At 39.3% G+C, this 19,378-nt stretch overlaps 1 protein-coding gene across 2 annotated transcripts in view; it reads left to right on the forward strand.

The window, feature by feature from the left end:
• fance (FA complementation group E) overlaps positions 1 to 19,378 on the forward strand; it is a 44,870-nt gene that overhangs the window by 1,053 nt on the left and 24,439 nt on the right. The gene's annotated exons all lie outside the window — the stretch shown is intronic.

The following is a 19,378-nucleotide window of genomic DNA, read 5'->3' on the forward strand; positions in this document are numbered from 1 at the left end:
TATAGTCATAAAACATATGTTTCATTTTTTCCTTTTTAATTTCACAAAATTCCAGTTTCTTATCAAGTTCTTTAAGTCTAGTTATTAGGTTGTGGCTGGATAAATATTATGTTTTATTTTAAATTAACGTTTGTTTGTTTTTTGTCATTTTTCAGTATTTATGCTTGTTTTCATTTTATTCCCAACAGTTATTGTTCCTTGTCTTGAGGGGAGTCAGTTTTTAATTTGAGTATTGATGTTTTCTTGACCACCTGCATCACTGATTGTGCTTTAAATGAACACACGTGACCTCTGACCTCTGTGTCACGGGATAAACTAGGTGCATACCAAAGACGGGGGCTGCATCTCATCTCCCTTAATTTTCGCCTCCTCTATCCTCTATCCTCTATCCTCGCTTGAACCGGAAGTTCTTTTGCGGGCGCCATCTTTAAGACCGTTGTTAACCTTTCCTGCTCTGCTCGTCCTGACCGTAGTCGGGGGCATAGGGGAGATCTCCTCCAGGGCCGACGTCGTCGGGGTTAACTCCCTCACAACAGTGGAAGCGAGGTCCGTCCAAGATGGCGACCGCAGCAGACGTTTGTTTCCGTAACTGAGCACATTTTGGCTCTCTATCCCTCGCCTTTATCCTGCAACTCTTAGCATGATGCACTAAATGCCTATGAACAGTGTATAAACAGTCTCCTAGCTCTTCAATTACTCGTCTATCAATCTCGACGGTAATAATAGCCCCTTTTGCCGTCCAGACTGCACTAACTCTGCTAAGCTATAAAAAGCTACTTTGCTATTGTGTGTGGAGCTACCCCCGTCAACATGACGCAAAACGAACAGGGAAAGAAACGCAAAGAGAAAGAACCTCCTGTCTTCAAAGATGGTATGATCTTTGGAATTCCCTTAAATACGCAGAAGATACCAGCAAGCTCTTCAGCTACTGCTGCTGCTGCTCCAGCCGGCTCCGACCACGACTATGCTCTACTTGAATCCCACACATGCATTCAAGATACTGATCTCATTCCCCTGCCTGCTTCTGCTTCAGCGATTAAACCCAAAGAAAAAAAACAAAAGGCTGAGATGTCTTTAGCAGACTTGCAGAACAACATTGTCGCTGCAGAAGATATCAAGACCAAAGTCGTCAACATCTGCTGTGCAATGTTACCTGACTCTCAGCAAAAAATTGCAAGTGATATTGACATTGTCCACCGCCTAGGAAGACACCAGGGGACTCCAAACAGACCCAGGACCACCATCATCCGCTTCACAAACAGATCCACAAGAGACCTTCTGTGGAGAGCGGCAAAAAGAAACGAATACCTCCAAAATAATAAGCTGAGGTTTGCTGAAGACTTAACTGCTGATGACAAAGCAATGCGTAACAAGTTGTGGCCCATGATTGAAGCTGCAAAGAAGGAAGGAAAGAAAGCTCATTTTGCAGGTACCCGTGTCATCATCGATGGAAAAGAGCTGCGTCCAGAGCAACTCGAGCGATCCCAGATGACCTCTTCACCCACTGGTGTGGCTTCCCACACTTGAACGCAAGACAAACCCACAAACATATACCATCCTCTACTCTTACATCTCACACATAAGTCTGTTCAAGTTATCCTCCAAGACGATTATTATATTTTGTGTGAGCATCTCCTTTTTGCACTATTGCACACACTTAATTGTTTGTGTATTCCACCAAGGAGCCTGATAGGGGATACTGAAGAACTATTCCTATATTCAAACATTATGACATGGACTTGGCTCACTACTACAATGATGGGGGACAAGGACAGAAACTAGAAATGTTACATTTACTTTTTGCAATTGAAAGACTTTTTTCTCCCCTTTATCTTTTTTTAAGAGCCGAATAATATAAGCCACTTTCTGTTGATATAATCTACCTCATGGAGAGACTGTTTGACACTGTTCGATATAGTATTACTGTTCTATTCTTTAAGGGATAGAGACTGTTCCCTATACTCTTCTAACACTTACTTTTTACAGTACCTGTTCCTAGTACTGTTCTTTTACATTGTCTTTCTCTGTTTTATCTCTTAACGCCAGGGGGCTAAGGCAGAATGTCAAACGCAAAGCTTTATTTTTATTTGCAAAGCAGCAAAAAAATGATTTTACTTTTTTTCAAGAAACGCATTCAGTCAAGAACGATGTGCAATTGTGGAAAGCACAGTGGGGCAATGATATTTGGTTATCTCATGGTTCAGAAAGAGCAGCAGGTGCTGCTATTTTGAAAAACTCATTTAATGGGGACATTTTGCATTCTGAAGGTGATCCTAAAGGTCATTTCTTTATTCTGATTATTAACATCAATGATACTGTAATTTTACTGATAAATCTGTATGGGTACAACTCGAAGGGGGAAAATAATTTATTGCTTGATGTGCTAGAATCTCGCCTCTTACACTGGCTTTCTAAATATCCAAATGCAATGATAGTGATGGGAGGGGACTTCAATATTGCTCTGGATGGTCTTCAAGATAAGTGGCCTCCGCAACCCAATTATTATATGGCCTCCAACTTAATACAACTTATGCATAAGTTCAACTTAATTGATATATGGAGAAAAAAAAACCCTGGAGTGAATTCTTATACTCGGAATAATAAAACATTTACTAGCTTTTCTCGCATAGACTTTTGGTTGATCTCTAACTGTTTTGATAGTGATACTATTAATGTCAATATCCTCACTACCCCTTTAACAGACCACAAAGCAATTTCAATACAAATCTCTCTGCATCCCAATATTCACCGTAGAAGTTCATATTGGAAACTGAACAGCTCTATTCTAAAACATGACACAGTCTCTAAAACTGTCAAATCTTTGATTGAACGTTTTTGGCAAAAATCTCTGTTAGAAAATAATTTTTGTAGTAACTGGGAACTCTTGAAATTTGAACTATCAAAATTCCTAAGAGCATATGGAAGTTCGATTGCTAAAGCCAAAAAAGCTGAAGAAGAAACTCTAATCTCGGAGATAACTTCAATAATGCAAAATCCTATTTTAACTGTAAATGACTCTCAACACTTAACCATCTTGCAAGGTAAATTAGATGACATTTATAAACTGAAAGCTGAGGGGGCCTTTGTGAGAAGTAGAAGAAGGTGGCTAGAGGAAGGAGAACAAAATACCGCTTATTTTTTCAGACTTGAAAAATTCTATGCCAAAAATAACACAATACAAAAATTGAATATTGATGGAGACATCACAGATGACCCTCGTAAAATAGCAAAATATTGTTCGGATTTTTACTCCAAATTATATGAATCAAAATACTGTGAAGAATCGACATCCCATTTTTTAGGATCCCTTACACAAACCAAATCAATAGATATTGACTTAAAGGTCTCGTGTGACAATCCACTAACACTACAGGAAGTTACATCAGCTATTGAACACCTCAAGCTTAATAAATCTCCAGGCACAGATGGTATCACTTCTGAATTCTATAAAGCATTCTCCAAACAGCTTGCCCCTTTCCTCTTAGGTCTTTTCTCAGAATGTATAGACAATGAGTCCCTTCCTCCCACCTTAACCCAGGGCCTTATATCTCTAATTCCGAAACCAAAGAAAGACGTACTCCTAATTGACAATTGGCGCCCAATTTGTTTACTTAATAGTGATTACAAATTATTTGCTCTAATATTTGCTAAAAGAATTAAATCTGTCTTGGATTACATAATTGATGAAACTCAGTCCGGCTTCATGAGAAATAGACATATTTCCAATAATGTCAGATTAGTACTTGATTTAATTGATTATTCAGATTTATGCCCTGATGAGAGTTTTATTCTTTTTCTAGATTTTTACAAGGCTTTCGACACAATCGAACATAAATTCATATTCCATGCTCTAGAAAAATTTGGTTTTGGTCCATACTTCAGCAGCGCCATCAAAACAATGTACGCAAATGGAAACTGCTCAATTAAATTGCAAGCTGGTACTTCTCCTCGTTTTTTCCTTAAACGCGGAGTCAGGCAGGGGTGCCCTATATCTCCTTATCTTTTTCTCCTTTGTACGCAGCTACTCACCGACTCTATAAAGCTTAGTCCATTAAAAGGTATCTCTATGGCAAGCAACGAAATTGTCATCAGCCAACTGGCTGATGATACGACCTTGTTCTTAAAAAATAGCTCTCAGATACCTTTAGCCATTGATTTGATAAATACTTTCTCTATTGCCTCCGGACTTTGTTTAAACTTAAAGAAGTGTGAACTGCTTGCTCTTAAATCATGTAATATCTCTTCCATATGTAATATACCTATAAAAGACACTATCACTTACTTAGGTATTGTCATTACTAAAGATAAGGAAGCCAGATGCGACTTAAACTTTCACTCTATTATTGACAAAACTCAAAAGAAATTAAATCAATGGCTGCAGAGAGATTTGTCATTGAAAGGCAGAATATTACTAACCAAAGCTGAAGGTCTTTCCCGTCTTACATATGCTGCTTTATCTCTTGATGTTAATAAAAAAGATCTCAAAAAACATTGATAAGATGCTATTTAACTTTGTATGGCGAAACAAAACCCATTATATTAAAAAAATCAGTAATAATGAATACATATGATAAGGGCGGTCTTAATTTTTTAAATTTTCACACTCTGAATAATACATTCAAAATTAACTGGCTTAAACAATTCATTAAGAACCCCTCTTCAATCTGGAACTTCATACCAAACTTTATTTTCTCTAAATTTGGAGGCCTTAATTTCCTCTTATTTTGTAATTATGTGGGATTGTAAATAAGCTACTATAAGAAAAATAATCAGAAGCATTAAAAGGGCAGCATTAACCAAACAGCATTAAAGGTAACATAAGCTTGAGTGAATAAAAGAAGTATTAAGAAATGATTTTGTAATAAGCACATAACACATCTCACATGTTGCAAGCACATGCACACACACACATAGTTTCATATCTACAAGTCTTATATGAAATTAGGAAATGATCTCTCGATGACCTTTTGGGGGAAACTACCCACACCAGATAAACAGGAACCCAACTCGAGAGAAGCATACTGTAAGTGACAAGATATTACAGTGGAAAATTACAAGACAAAGAAGCCGTTGGTCAAGACCTTACTTGGACGTAAACATGCAGACACATAAGAAAATAGACAAAGGCAACACCCTAACTGAGTAGGAGGAGACACAGCGAAGCATGCTATATTAACGAGACCACGCTAGACAACGAGCAGCCTTTTCTTATGTACTGGTTGATGTATGTATTGAATTGAGCTCCGCACTTCATGAACTGCGCTTAAAGAAAACAATAAAGTGTTTTCGTTTGACTCTTCCACCGTTTCCTCGTCTGCTCTCTCTGCTCCCTCAAAACAACTCGGGGGAGTACAACTGATGTACTCAACAATTACAATATTGAAAAAATCCCCCTGAAATTATCCAACTTTCACAAACAGATGCTTCTTTCCTGGTCATTAATCTACAAACATAACTTTTCCCCGCATAGATACTATATATGGAACAATAAAGACATTATATATAGAAACAAATCCTTATTTTACCCCTATTGGTTTACTCACAATATACTCCTAGTTCATCAGTTATTTAACTCAAATGGTACCTTACTTACATATCAGGAATTTGTCATAAAATATAGAATCCCAATTCCTATTAATGAATATAATATTGTTATCAATGCTATCCCTCTAGGTGTAATTATGTTATTTAGATGCACTTTAACACAAAATCCGACTGTTTTGCCCCTTGATCCGTCCAAACATGAAATTGGCCAAATTTGTTTCTCTTCTACACGCAACAATAACCGAAAAATACGTTCACTGTTTCAGAAAGAAGTTTTATCAACCCCCTACATCATTGCTTATTGGAATAATTTTATTGATAACCTTAATTGGGAGAAGATTTGGAATTTGCCAGCAAAATATATAGTCAACAATAAGATCAAAGAAATTTCTTTTAAAATAATTCACAGAATCTAACCCACTAAAATTTTTCTTCAACGTTTTAAAAAAGATTTAGATTTGAATTGCTTTTTTTGTGAAGGACACCCTGAAAGTATTTTTCATTTATTTTGGTCTTGCCCTTTTTCGTCTAAGTTCTGGAAAGATATTTGTAACTTCCTTTTTTTTTCAATTGAACCTAATTTGTCCCTTTGTTTTGAAAATATACTGTTTGGTTTCACTGACTTCCCATACACAAAAAAAAAAATCAATATTACATTATAAATCTAATTATACTATTGGCAAAATATCACATACATAAATCTCGATACACAAAAAAAAATCCCCTCTTTTCTATATTTATAAGTGAAACCAAGCAGTATATTAATTCTATTAAAGACTCTACTAATTTGAAAGCTGCTAAAACTCTGACTATTTGTAATTTTTATAAAATTTTTGTATGACAACCTCTTTATGATTTATTGAAACCCCCTGGCGACGTTCTGATGTATTTTTTTGTATTACACCCCACCCAACTGCCTTAATAAAAAAAAAACAAAAAAAGAAACAACAGTGGAAGCAACAGGACTAGGCTTTACCTTTTGAACAGCAGCTTTATTTTGAACCATAAGCACCTTGGAATACACTTTTTCCTTTCTCTTCTCTTGTTATTCTCACACACTCGCATACAAAACTACCGCTCGCTCTCTTCTCTTCACTGAACACACATACGCACACACTCGCGTCACACTCTGCTTTCTCTCTTAAAGGGATACACACACCAATCTCATAACACCGTCCCAAAGCTCTTATTTGTGATCGGAGGATAGAGGATAGAGGAGGCATATCGGAGGAGGCACAAGCAAGGATACACGAGAGAATCCTATGCGGAAGTGTTTTAGCGGTGGCCCCGCCCCCTGACTTATTGAATAGACAGCAGCTGATCGGACTGATGTTATACATCGCAACATCGCTGTAGTTTCATACCGGAGTGAAGACAGATCACAGATTAAACTAAAGTGTGTCACCACAAGTTTTATATTTTATTCATATGATTCACCATGTAGTTAAAATCTGTTATTGTGACTCTGAACAACAAAAACACCATAAACATATTTCTACATTTATAATAAATTAAGAGAAAGATCGCTCTAGAAGTTTTTTTTCCTTTTTGTGATCTGTTTTTTTCCCCAGCATACAGATTTATTATGGATATTATTAAAGTTAAAAAAACAGTAGAGAGTATGAGAGTCTGTCCGTCAGCAAGAAACACTTTTACATTGTTTGTCATTTTCATCAGTCCCACGTGAGGCTGATCATTACTGAGTGACATAATTTACATTTTACCTTAATCATCTAACCTAATAAATTATTGGCCGGTGTTCAGCGGACACAATCATGTTCTGGGATATTAGATAATTAATTTATCACCAGGATCGTCTACTACGGCGGTGTATTAGGGCCATGTGTAGCTCTCGTCACGACAGACACGGATCAGTTTCTCTTTAACTGGCATTTATTTCGTCTCTTCTCCCATGCTGTTCAACATGTCTTTATATCAGCTCAAACAAAGACTATACATGAAATAAATAAGAGCAAAAATGCATACAAGTAATACCTCATTAGCCGCTTGTCATGAAGAGAGGTTCTTGACACACCTCGGCCATGCTTTGCAGTCTAGCTTCACAGTGTAGCATCAATTAATTCTACCGTAGCAACACACAGGTAGTAACATTGGTTCCAGGCCAAATCATAGCAGCACCGATAGGAACAAACTTATAAATACATTATGAAATTAACCCGTGTTTTATCTTATAACACACACATGAATTTACTCATTTAAAATTTTTATCTAAATTATTTAACAACATGAAATTATGAATTATTATCTTTAACATGAATCCAACAGCACTTACACTCCCACCAAATCACTCATTAACTTGAACTGAGGGATTTCTAAGACAAAATTTGAGAGTGAGAATGTAGACAAATTAATGTGTCTGTATGAATGTGAAGTTATGTGTATAACTTAGTTGGCCTCTATTAAGGTAACTACTTTGTGGATGGGCCTCTCAAGGTGAGTAGCTCTGGTATGTAGTTTTCCTTTCTCAAATGTGGCGTCACTGACAAGTAGCTTCAGGTTTCTCACCATGCCATCTGTGCTGGGCTGAACTTCCACGACCTTGCCAAGCTTCCATTCGTTTTGTTGGTGAGTTGTCATCTTGTAGGATCACTATGTCATTTACTTGTGGGTTTCGTGATTGTCTTTGCCACTTCTGCCTTTGTTGGAGATTTAGCAGGTATTCACGTTTCCACCTTTGCCAGAATTCATTGGCCAGAAACTGCACTCTTCTCCACCTTTTACTCAGGTAAAGGTCTTCTGCACAGAACCTTCCAGGTGGAGGCAGAATAACTGATGACTTCATGGTCAATATATGATTAGGTGTGAGAGGTTCTGGACCGGTTGGATCATGAAGGTGTTCAACACTCAGGGGCCTGCTGTTGATTATAGCCATTGTTTCATATAGAAAGGTCCTCAAAGTTGTGGTGTCGAGTCTGCTCGCAGATTTATCGAGCATGGCCGCCAGGATGCTCCGAATTGTACGAATTTGACGTTCCCAAACGCCGCCCATATGACTCGCTGATGGAACGTTCATCACAAATTCACAGCCCATCTTTCTTTGTTGTTCTTGATCCATTCCTTTTAATAACTCAGAAAACGCTCTCCTGACACCTACAAAATGTGTTCCCTGATCGCTTCTCAGTTGGCGCACAGGTCCTCTGATGGCTATGAATGTTCTTAGTGCATTCATGAAAGCATCTGTAGTTAAGTCGTCTAGTAACTCTATGTGAACCGCTCTGCAGCACAAACAGGTAAACAACAACCCGTATCGTTTTAACTCCTTTCTTCCCTCCTTCACGATGAAGGGGCCAAAACAATCAAGACCACAATAAGTGAAGGGAGGAGAGGTCTTGGTTCTCTCTTCCGGCAGATCTGCCATTTGTTGAACCTCAGTTTTTCTTCTGTATCCTACATTTCACACATCTGTGAATGTGTGAGGAGACCACGTTTCCACATCCTATGATCCATATCCCGTTTGCACGCAACTCGTTCATTGTCATGCCTCTCCCTTGGTGGAAGATCCGCTCGTGATGATGCTTAACGAGCAAGGATGACACATGAGATTTCTTTGGAAGTATTGCAGGGTGTCTCACATTATGATGTAAAGCTGCTTCAGACAAGCGTCCTCCCACCCTGAGAATGTTGTTTTCATCCAAGAAAGCATTCAACTGATGTAACTTGTTGTGTTTGCTCAGGGGGTATTCTTTCTGGAGCTTTAGTTTTTGTATATCTTCAGTGAAAGCTTGTTCTTGCGCCAACCTGATGATGAAGATTTCTGCTTCTCTTTGTTCCTCAAGATCGGTTGGGTTATTTGTTCTTGGCTGAACACCTTTAAACTCTCTAACAAGTCTCTTGAGCCTAGCGACAGCTTTCACTGCTCTAGACCAGTCGGAGAATTTAGTGAGACGATTCACCACTGATCTTTCTTCTTTCGTATTTGGGTCAAAGACGAGACGTCTCAATTTCAGGGTCCGAAGCATATTTATTATGTAATAAATAAATAAACATTTTAAAACACTACATTATGTTCTCCAACCCACTCCTCTTTATTTACTTATATCATTATCTATTGTAAGAAATAAACATTTAAGGAGCTATGGTGCTCAAAAGTACCAAATGTCCTTCCTGAGTAACGTCCGGGCTTAAATCTAACTATAAAAATTTGACAAAATGTAAAAAAAAATTAAGAAATGTATACATAATTTACTTGGGCATAATTGTGGTGTTGTTTGCAATAATACCTACTAATACAGTAACAACCCAAGGCTTTTTTACATTTTTACACAAGTAATACTTTTGTCTGCATTTTTGGATTTCCCTAATGTCCTCAATGGGTAACAGACATTGAAATTCCACCATTACCCATAAAGCATTTCTGTAGTCATTTGACCAGCTACAGCATAATCAAGAAGACTCTGATGGACCCAGACAACTTCTTGAAAGGTCAATATTTGGACCTTTTTGGTCACTGGTGTATGATGTCCTAAAATCATGTGTCTTTCTGGATAACGCTTATAAAACAAATGCTGGTATTATTATTTAAAAAATGGCTTTTCCATGTGAAATCTATCATTGATGTGATGAAGACTACGTAATGTTTTAGTTAGCTAGGCCATTGTTTGGCCAAATTTTGGCAGGAAAATAGCTTATTTGTCCTCCCTGGATAACAATAGGTCCTCCCTGGATAACAAAGATCCTCTGTTACCCAGGACAAGTCCTCTGTTATCCACAATGGACATGTTGATGAATATAGTATTTTATTTCGTATTTTGTCAGTTTTTAAGCATCAAGTTGATATTGTAATATTATATTAATAATAGACTTATGTGTGTCTGATATTTTATGATGTTTAGTTGTATTTTTTCTTCAATTCATGATAGAAACAGTTAAGATTTCCTTCTTCTTCCAAGTTTGAACTATGAACATGTCCACATATTTCATACTACATGAACACTTTGTACAGTACATCCCTACATACATCAGGTCCTACTCTTTCTGAAAATTTATGAATTTACATAGTGAGATCCTCAGTTTTGAGTTATGAAGATTTGTTTGGAGCCTAGCATTAAAATTAATGCTATGCCTCATTTGTGATGATTCAAAAGGCAGAGTCGTTAACCCCCCGCACACAATTTATGAAATGCCTACATTTAACCCTCATACCGTCCTCAAGGGTCAAATTGACTCCATCTCTTTCTTTCCTTCTTTCTTTCTTTCTCAACCTGACTTGTCTTCTGTTAAACGGTCAGTTCTGTTTTTGAAATTAAGATTGAAAAATTATTTTTCAAATATTTAACAGTTCTCAGTGTCTCTCCCTTTGTACTATGTATGACTGTTGAAAAGATATATTCATGAGTAGTGAAAAACTTTGAAATCTTGCAGTACGTCATTCTGGGTAACAGTGATGCAGTGAAGTAATCTAACCTAAAATGTAATATTATCTTACACAATCAGGTTTTCTTGAGTTGAGGATACAATGACACATATTTTTGCCTTTACTGTAAAGTATTCTAATACATTTTCCAGTTTTTTTCTCTTTTTGGCATGAAAGATTGTACGATCAAGAGCACCTAATAAGCCCATTCCAGTATAACTAACCAAATATATCGCAAACATTTTTGATAAAACTATGTTTTTCTGAGCAGTAATTGTTTGTTGAACTTGAAAATTGATATCTATTAACTTTTATAAGCTAACAATGGTAGAAATTTGAATTATTTTAAAATCCATTCCCGTTACCCAGGAAGGACATTTTTCATACATTTTGCATACAATCCACAAAAAATACGCAAATGTAATTCTTAAAGTTATTCTCTGTTGTTGAGTTGTATACAGAACAGTCTAATAAACATAGAAAGAGCTTAAATAGGCATTTTTAGACACTGTCATATATTTTCACATTTTAAATCCTTATTCGTCTTTGACCCATTTACTGCCTGAACATAAGATTTACGAAGCTCAGGGTCAGTTGCTTCAATTTCTCCCACCATTTCCTCTTGAGGTAGAAGATGCTGCTGCCACAGAAAGTCTGGTCCTCGCAGCCAGTTAGACTCTTTCAACTGAACCCCACTTAGCCCCCTTGAGGCGCAGTCGGCTGGGTTAATTTCAGAGCTGACATGTCGCCACTGCTCAGGGTTAGTGTTAGATCTTATGCGCTGAATCCGGTTAGCGACAAACGTGTGAAATCTCTTGGCGTCGTTGTTCACATAACCAAGAACCACCTTTGAGTCAGTCCAGTAATACTCTCTCAGATTTTCTATCTCAAGCTCTTTCTTGATGACCTCGCCATTACGGACTGAAGTGACAGCTGACGACAGTTCAAGCCTCGGGATAGTCATTAATTTGGTTGGGGCTACCCTCGCCTTCCCCATGACAAGTGAGCAACTGATTTGTCCTGTTTCACTCGTTGCTCTGAGGTACGAGCATGCACCATATCCATCGAAGCTTGCGTCTGAGAAGTTGTGAAGTTCATAGTGCTTGACCTTTCCAAAGTTTGATGGACAATAGCTTCTTGGGATCTTCAAGGCAACCAAATTAGGCAGATCTTTAAGCCATGACTCCCATCTTGGCAGAATGTGATCAGGGAGATCTTCATCCCAGCTTACTTTGTCTCTGCATAGCTCCTGAAGGATCTGTTTGCCAACTAGTATGAAAGGAGCTACAAATCCTAAAGGGTCATAAACAGATGCAACAGTCGAGAGAACCCCTCTTCTCGTCAGTGGGTTCTCCTTCACCACAACCCTGAACTGAAATTCATCCACTTCAACGCACCACTGAACCCCGAGTGCTCGTTCAACATGAGGTTCTCCGAGGGTCATGTCCAGATCTTTGGTTTGCACACATTCTTCAGGTGGTATTGTGGCAAGTACTTCCCTTTTATTGGATACAAACTTGTGCAGTCGAAGATTTCCTGTTTTGCAGAAAGCTCTTGACTCCTCAATCAGATGTGTGGCTTCACCTGGTGAGTCAACACTTATTAAGCCATCATCTACATAAAAGCTTCGTTGTATAAACTTGACAGACTCCTCACTGAACTTTCCAAGACCCTGAGATGCTAGATGTTTAAACCCGAAGTTGGAGCAACCAGGGGATGAAGCTGCCCCGAAGAGGTGTACCTTCATCCGGTATACTGAGGGTTTGGAGTTCAGATCGCCGTTGTCCCACCAGAGGAACCTTAGATAGTCTTGATGTTTCTTTGCCACGCGAAACTGGTGAAACATCCTTTCCACGTCGCACATTATAGCTATTGACCCCTTTCTGAATCTGCACAAGACTCCAACTAATGTGTTAGTCAGGTCTGGTCCAGTTAAGAGATTATCATTTAGAGAGGTGTCTTGAAAGCGTGCTGAACAGTCAAAAACCACACGGATTTTCCCGGGTTTATGGGGATGATATACCCCGTGGTGCGGAATGTACCAGGCTGGTTGGTTCTCGAGTTCAGCTTGGGGAACCTTCTCAGCATCTCCTCGAGTGATTATGTCATTCATGAAATGGACATAATCCTTGAAATACTGCTCATTCTTCCTCAGTCGTCGTTCCAAAGCAGAGAGTCTGTGAACTGCACATGGTTTGTTGTCTGGAAGATGAGGTTTACCTGTCTTGAAAGGAAGCGGGAGTTCAAAGTAGCCATCTTCCTTCTGTCTGATACCTTCCTTCATTTTGGACAGAAAGAGAAGGTCTTCCTGTGAAACCAATATGTCATCTGTGGTGTGTTCTGTGAAATCAGATTCAAGAGCCTTGATTATGTCTACTGGATTGATTTCCTTGACATGGGTTTTGCATACAAAGTGCACTTCTCTTCTTAATGTTAATGAAGGTTGCATGATGGGTGTCACTTGATGTACTATGACTCTGTGGCTTGTTCCTATTGCATCGCTGCAATCACTTGCTGCACTAAAGCAACCGATGATGCTCCAGCCAAGATCTGTGCGCTGAGCGTAGGGATAGTTTTCTTCACCAGACAGGATCTCCCTTGGAAGGAGGGCTTGCTGACAGTTATAACCAATTAGAAGGCCTACCTCACAATCTAAGGGTGGTGGGATCTTGTCAACTAGTTGTTCTAGGTGAGGCCACCTTTGAGCTGTCTGGGAAGTTGGAATATGTGCCCTGTCTGCTGGAATGAACTCTCTTGTGAAAAGTGGTGGCAATGGGATTCTTTTGTCTAGGTTATATCCTCTGACTTGCAAATTTGTCAGTTTTTGACAAGGTATGTCTGTTGACCTGTTAGACATAGTAGACAGCCGCAAACAAACATTCTCCTTCCTTGTGTCGAAGTTATGAGCCACTTCATCCAGACTGAAAGTTGTATCGCTCTGTGTGTCTAGAAGAGCATAGACCAGAATTTCTTGATCAGGCTGCTTTATGGATGAGACCCAGACTGGCACGATTGGGGATGTCTATGTGCTTGCATGACTCTATTAGTTGTTCCTGTTGAAACTGGTTCTTTGGTTACTGCTTTGTCCTTTAACTTGTTGTCTCCCTTTGGAGATATGAATGTTTGATGTTCTGAAAACTTGTCAACATGTAAACATGTTGGATGTTTTTTCTGGCATCTTTCACATGTGCTTCTGTTGTCACACTTTCTTGAGTGGTGACCTGTCTTCAAGCACCCAAAGCAAAGCCTTTCTGTCTGAACAAACTTCACACGTTCTTGAACTGTTTTTTCACAGAACTTCCTACAGTTGGCGAGGATATGTCCTGTTCTTTTGCAGAAGTCACATGATGGAATATTGTGTTGTGCTGTGTTTGTGGACAGTGTCTTTGCTTGGATAGTTTGACCACGGTGTTGCCTTTGTCTTTCACCTTCTATCCTCTTGACTGCTTGAATGGATGAGATAGGATCACAAGCAAGATCCGCTTCCTTTGACAGGAAGTCCACCAACTCTTTGAATGATGGGTATCTAGCATTTGCTAGTCTGCTTTCCATCACCTTGCGGTTCCAACTAGACACCAACCAGTCTGGCAATTTCAATAGAATTTTCTGACTTTCGTTGCAGTCATTTAGGACTTCTAATGTTTTGATGTGGGGCATTGCAGCTTCACAACTCTGAAGGAAGTCTGCAAACTCTCTTAACTCAGAGCCGTCTTTGGAGCTTATTTTTGGCCATCCATGCAACTTATCTCTGAAGGACTTCCCTATTATGAATGGGTCTCCAAAGCGTTTTTCCAAAACTTGCCAGGCTGAATCGAATACTGCTTCTGTGCCTAGTAGGAAAAATCCTTCCACAGCCTTCTTTGCAGTGTCACCTAGGTACTGTCTTAGGTAGTACAATTTTTCGTTCTTGGGAATGTTCTTTCTGTCAATTAATGTTACAAATGACAGACGCCAATCATTAAACTTCAAAGGATCGCCATTAAATACTGCAGGCTCTGGTGTAGGGAGACGACTGGCACTGATAGCTTCTGCTAGTGCACTGACCAAAGCAACATCAGAGCTATTCTGCACCTGTACCATGTGTGGTTGTGTCACTGGAGCCTGTGATGTGAGCTGCAGGGCTGGGGGGCGAGCTCGACTTGTGTTTGGTGGGAACTGGGGAACAAATGGGGAACTTGAGGCATGTAGGGCTTGGGTTATGACTGGTTGTGATTGTGGAATGAAAGGTGGACTTGAAACATGGAGGGTTTGGGTTGTGACTGGTTGAGGACTGAATAATGGCTCAGAACCTTGAAACTCCACTGCTGGTTCAACATCATTCAGCAAGTTAAGTGTGTCACAGTTTCCAGCTTGGTCATAGACTTTTGCTCGAGCTCTTGCAGCGTTTAGCTTCTTTACTTCTTCAAGGCGATCAAGCTTTCTGCGCCGTTCTCGAATAGCTTGTTGTCTGGCTAGCTTCTCAGATTCAAACTGTGCCAGTCGTTCTTTATCTTCAGCCTCTAGTCTTTGTAGTTCTGTTGTTTCTTTGTCTTGCTCATCTAACACTGCTAGAACTTCTTGAGCAGCTGCAGCTTCAGCTACGGCCTCGTTTCTTTTGACTGAAAAGATGCTAGAGCTAGCAAAACTATGCTTTGATTGATGAGACCTTGATCGAGAGCTTGTGGAATTTAGGATTGATCCAAAATCAGGCCAGAGTTCTTCTTCTGCAGCCTCAGGATGTCCTGAAAGTTGTCTTTGTGCCTTTAGAATAATATGATCTGAGAGAGATACACATGTGTCAACCCTTCGTCGCACATCTGGTTCAGGTGATTGCACTCTACGTAGCTCTTCATACATAGATTTAACTGCAGAACAAGTAGCTTTAATACCTTGAATTAGCTCATTTAAGTCATCTTCTGAGACAGTGTCAGACAATATTTCCTTGCCTACTCTTGCATGGTACCTCCACTTCTCATAGGCGATTTTAAATCGACGTTGCAAGGTCTTTAGTTTTTCTTCTTCAAGTTCTTTTCCTTTTTCTGTGAGGGTTCGAACTCTTTCACTTCTTCGTAGCCTTTCTACTTCTGCCGATTCACTCATTGTGGTTTCAGGTTCAGCAGGTGATCCTGTATCTTTATGGCAGAACTCAGTGTTTGTGTCAGACATTTTTTTGTGTTCAATATCTTTATTGAGTTTTTCATATAGCAAAAACAACAACAAAAAAATAAAATAAAGATAAATACAAATATAAAGCAATCGGCTGGAGAAACATGAATGGAAGGTTATGACATGTATTCAAAAAAATAAAGCTGTACAGATTCTGCTCCTTCGCATATATACAGCATGTCATTATGAGTAGCCAAATATACATTACACAAACCAGCACAGACAGCCACAAAAACAAACAAACAGAGCTGTCTTAGACAAAAACAACAACCATAACAACAAGAACCACAGGGGGTAAGCCATATCATACATACATTTTAAAAAAAAGAGATCATATATAATACATAGAGATAAGTGGGGGGAGTCCCCCTAGAGACAGTATCAACAGAAGCATCATATTATCTCACTTATGGTCCAACAGGCCCTTCAACACAATGGCAGTTAGTCTTGTACCAATATAAGTCAGGAATGGGGACCAGATTCTATAGAAAGCTTCAGTCATACATCTGGACCTATATGTTAAGTATTCCATGGGTAACATATCAAAAATAACTTTATGCCATCCAGCTATTGTGGGGGGTTTACAGTCTATCCACTTCAGCAATATGTTCTTCCTTGCACAAAAAGTGAGAATAGAGAAGAGTCTTTTGGAATGTGCACTTTTAAGTTGTGTGTCTGCCAGTCCAGTAGCCAACAGTAGACACAACGGGTCTTTTTTGAGTTTAATGTCAAAAATTAGTTGTAGTCGGTTTTCTACATCTTGCCAGTATTTATCAATATATCTACAAGTCCAGACACAATGAATAAAACTCCCCACCTCGACATTACACTTAGTGCACAGTTCTGATTTACTGTTGTCCAGTTTATGTCTAAACTGGGGGGTTATCTGTAAACGGTGAAGAAGTCTGAATTGGGTTTCTCTTGCCCTGTTACATACCGAGATGTTGTTTGCGGATTCCCATATCCGTTCCCATACTGCCTCGTCAACATCCATATTTAGATCATTAGTCCAATCCCTGCTCGTGAAAGCAGGTTTGCCCTTGTCATATTTAGTGAGTGCCTGATATCCAAGACCCAGAATACCTTTTTTTTTGCCAGCAGTGACTATCTTTTCCATTGAAGAGAGTTGGTCACAGATCACTGCATTTTTTTGACTGTTTAAAAAACTCCTTATCTGAAGATACCTAAAAAACTCGTTTCGTGAAAGGTTATACTTTTTACACATTTGACTGAAGGACAGCATTACACTATTTTCATATAAATGCCCAATAGTAAGGATACCTTTACTTCTCCATAATTCAAAGCCCCTATCTGTTGAACCTGGACAGAAATCTATGTTACCACATACTGGTGAAAGGGAGGACAGTCGTCCCTCAAGGCCTTCCCATTTCCTTATATCCCTCCAGGCTTTAATGGTTGCATTTATAATGATGTTGTCACCAACAGACGTTTTAACCTTTTTTTGTTCGGATGCAAACAAGAGACTATACAAGGAATAACCAACCTGTGAGGACTCTAAGTCCAGCCATGTACTTTCATTATCATTTATGATCCAATCAGCAATATAGCGTAGCTGTGAGACCAGTTGGTACAGCCTAATGTCGGGGACTGATAGGCCGCCTTTTTCTTTAGGCTTCATAAGTCTGGCTAAGCTCATACGTGGTCTTTTTCTGTTCCATATAAAAGTGCTAAATCAACCGTTCAGTTCCTTGATCACTTTTTTAGGGAGCAAGATTGGGAGCATCTGAAATACATACAGAAGTTTAGGTAAAATGTTCATCTTAAGTAACGAAATCCTGCCTAACATGGATAGTGGTAGGGAAGTCCACCTTTCAAGGTCCTCATATATTCGTTTAAGTAAAGGTGTAAAATTGGCAGCATATAATTGGTGAAGGAATGGGGTAACCGCAATACCTAAATACGTAAAGCCCTGTGGTGTCCATCTGAATGGGCAATATAAAGGGGGTGAGAGATTTGTGTGGCGGAGACCACCTAAAGGAAGTGCTTCTGATTTCGAAAAATTAATTTTGTAGCCTGAAAATTCACCGAAGCACTCAATCAGATCCAGCACTGCTGGTATTGAGACTTCTGGCTTGGTAAGAAAAAGGAGAACATCGTCAGCGTACAAAGATATTTTATGAGTTTTACCTCCAACTGAGATACCTGAGATAGAAGGGGCACGCCTGATCGCCTCTGCTAAGGGCTCAATGGCAATTGCGAATAGTAGCGGGGATAGGGGGCACCCCTGTCTAGTACCTCGGCCCAGTTGGAAATAAGGCGATCTCTCACCATTGGTTAATACAGCCGACAATGGGTTGTCATATAATAGTTTCACCCAGTTAAGAAATGCTTCACCTAGGCCTAGTGTCTCCAGAGTGGAAAAAAGATATGGCCACTCGACCCGATCGAAAGCCTTCTCTGCGTCCAGACTAACAACTATACAGTCAAGTTTCCTAGAGTGGGACAACTGGATAACATTGAGAAGCCTCCTCATATTACTACATGAATTCCTACCAGTGATAAATCCTGTTTGGTCATTATTAATAATACAAGGCAATACCGTTTCCAGACGCAGAGCGAGGGTCTTAGACAACAACTTAAGATCTGTATTTAACAAACTTATGGGCCTATACGACGCACATTCGTCATCAGCCTTTCCCTTCTTCAGTATAAGGCTAATATTGGCCTCTGTTAATGACCTTGGGAGAGATCTATTTTCCAACGAATCATGAAACATGTTAAGCAGGGGTTGTACGAGTAAGGTTTTGAATTGTTTATAAAATTCGCAGCCAAACCCGTCTGGGCCTGGAGCTTTACCTGCCTGCAGAGAGTTGAGAGCAACCCTAACCTCCTGCTCTGTTATTGGTCCATTCAGTGATTCTCTCTGCAATTCTGTAAACTCAGGTCGGGACAGATTAGACAAGAATAATTCAGAGAACTTCTGATCTGGTACTGGCTGAGTGCTCTTATATAATTGATTATAATATTCCTTGAATACTTTGTTAATATTTTCTAAATCTGTTCTTCTTTTTCCTCCACCATCTTTAATAGCTGAGATACAATGAGAGTCAGATTTCTTATTAACCAGCCTAGCAAGATATTTATTAGGGACCGAGCACGGTGCGAGGACCCTATTGAAATTGGTCAGTTTTTAGGGACCGAGCACTAACGGTGCGAGGACCCTATTGAAATTGGTCCGTTTATTATTAGGGACCGAGCACTAACGGTGCGAGGACCCTATTGAAATTGGTCCGTCTATTTAGGGACCGAGCACTAACGGTGCGAGGACCCTATTGTAATTGGTCCGTCTATTCT

This window comes from Centropristis striata, chromosome 5, assembly GCF_030273125.1.
Source record: "Centropristis striata isolate RG_2023a ecotype Rhode Island chromosome 5, C.striata_1.0, whole genome shotgun sequence".
NCBI lineage: Eukaryota > Metazoa > Chordata > Actinopteri > Perciformes > Serranidae > Centropristis > Centropristis striata.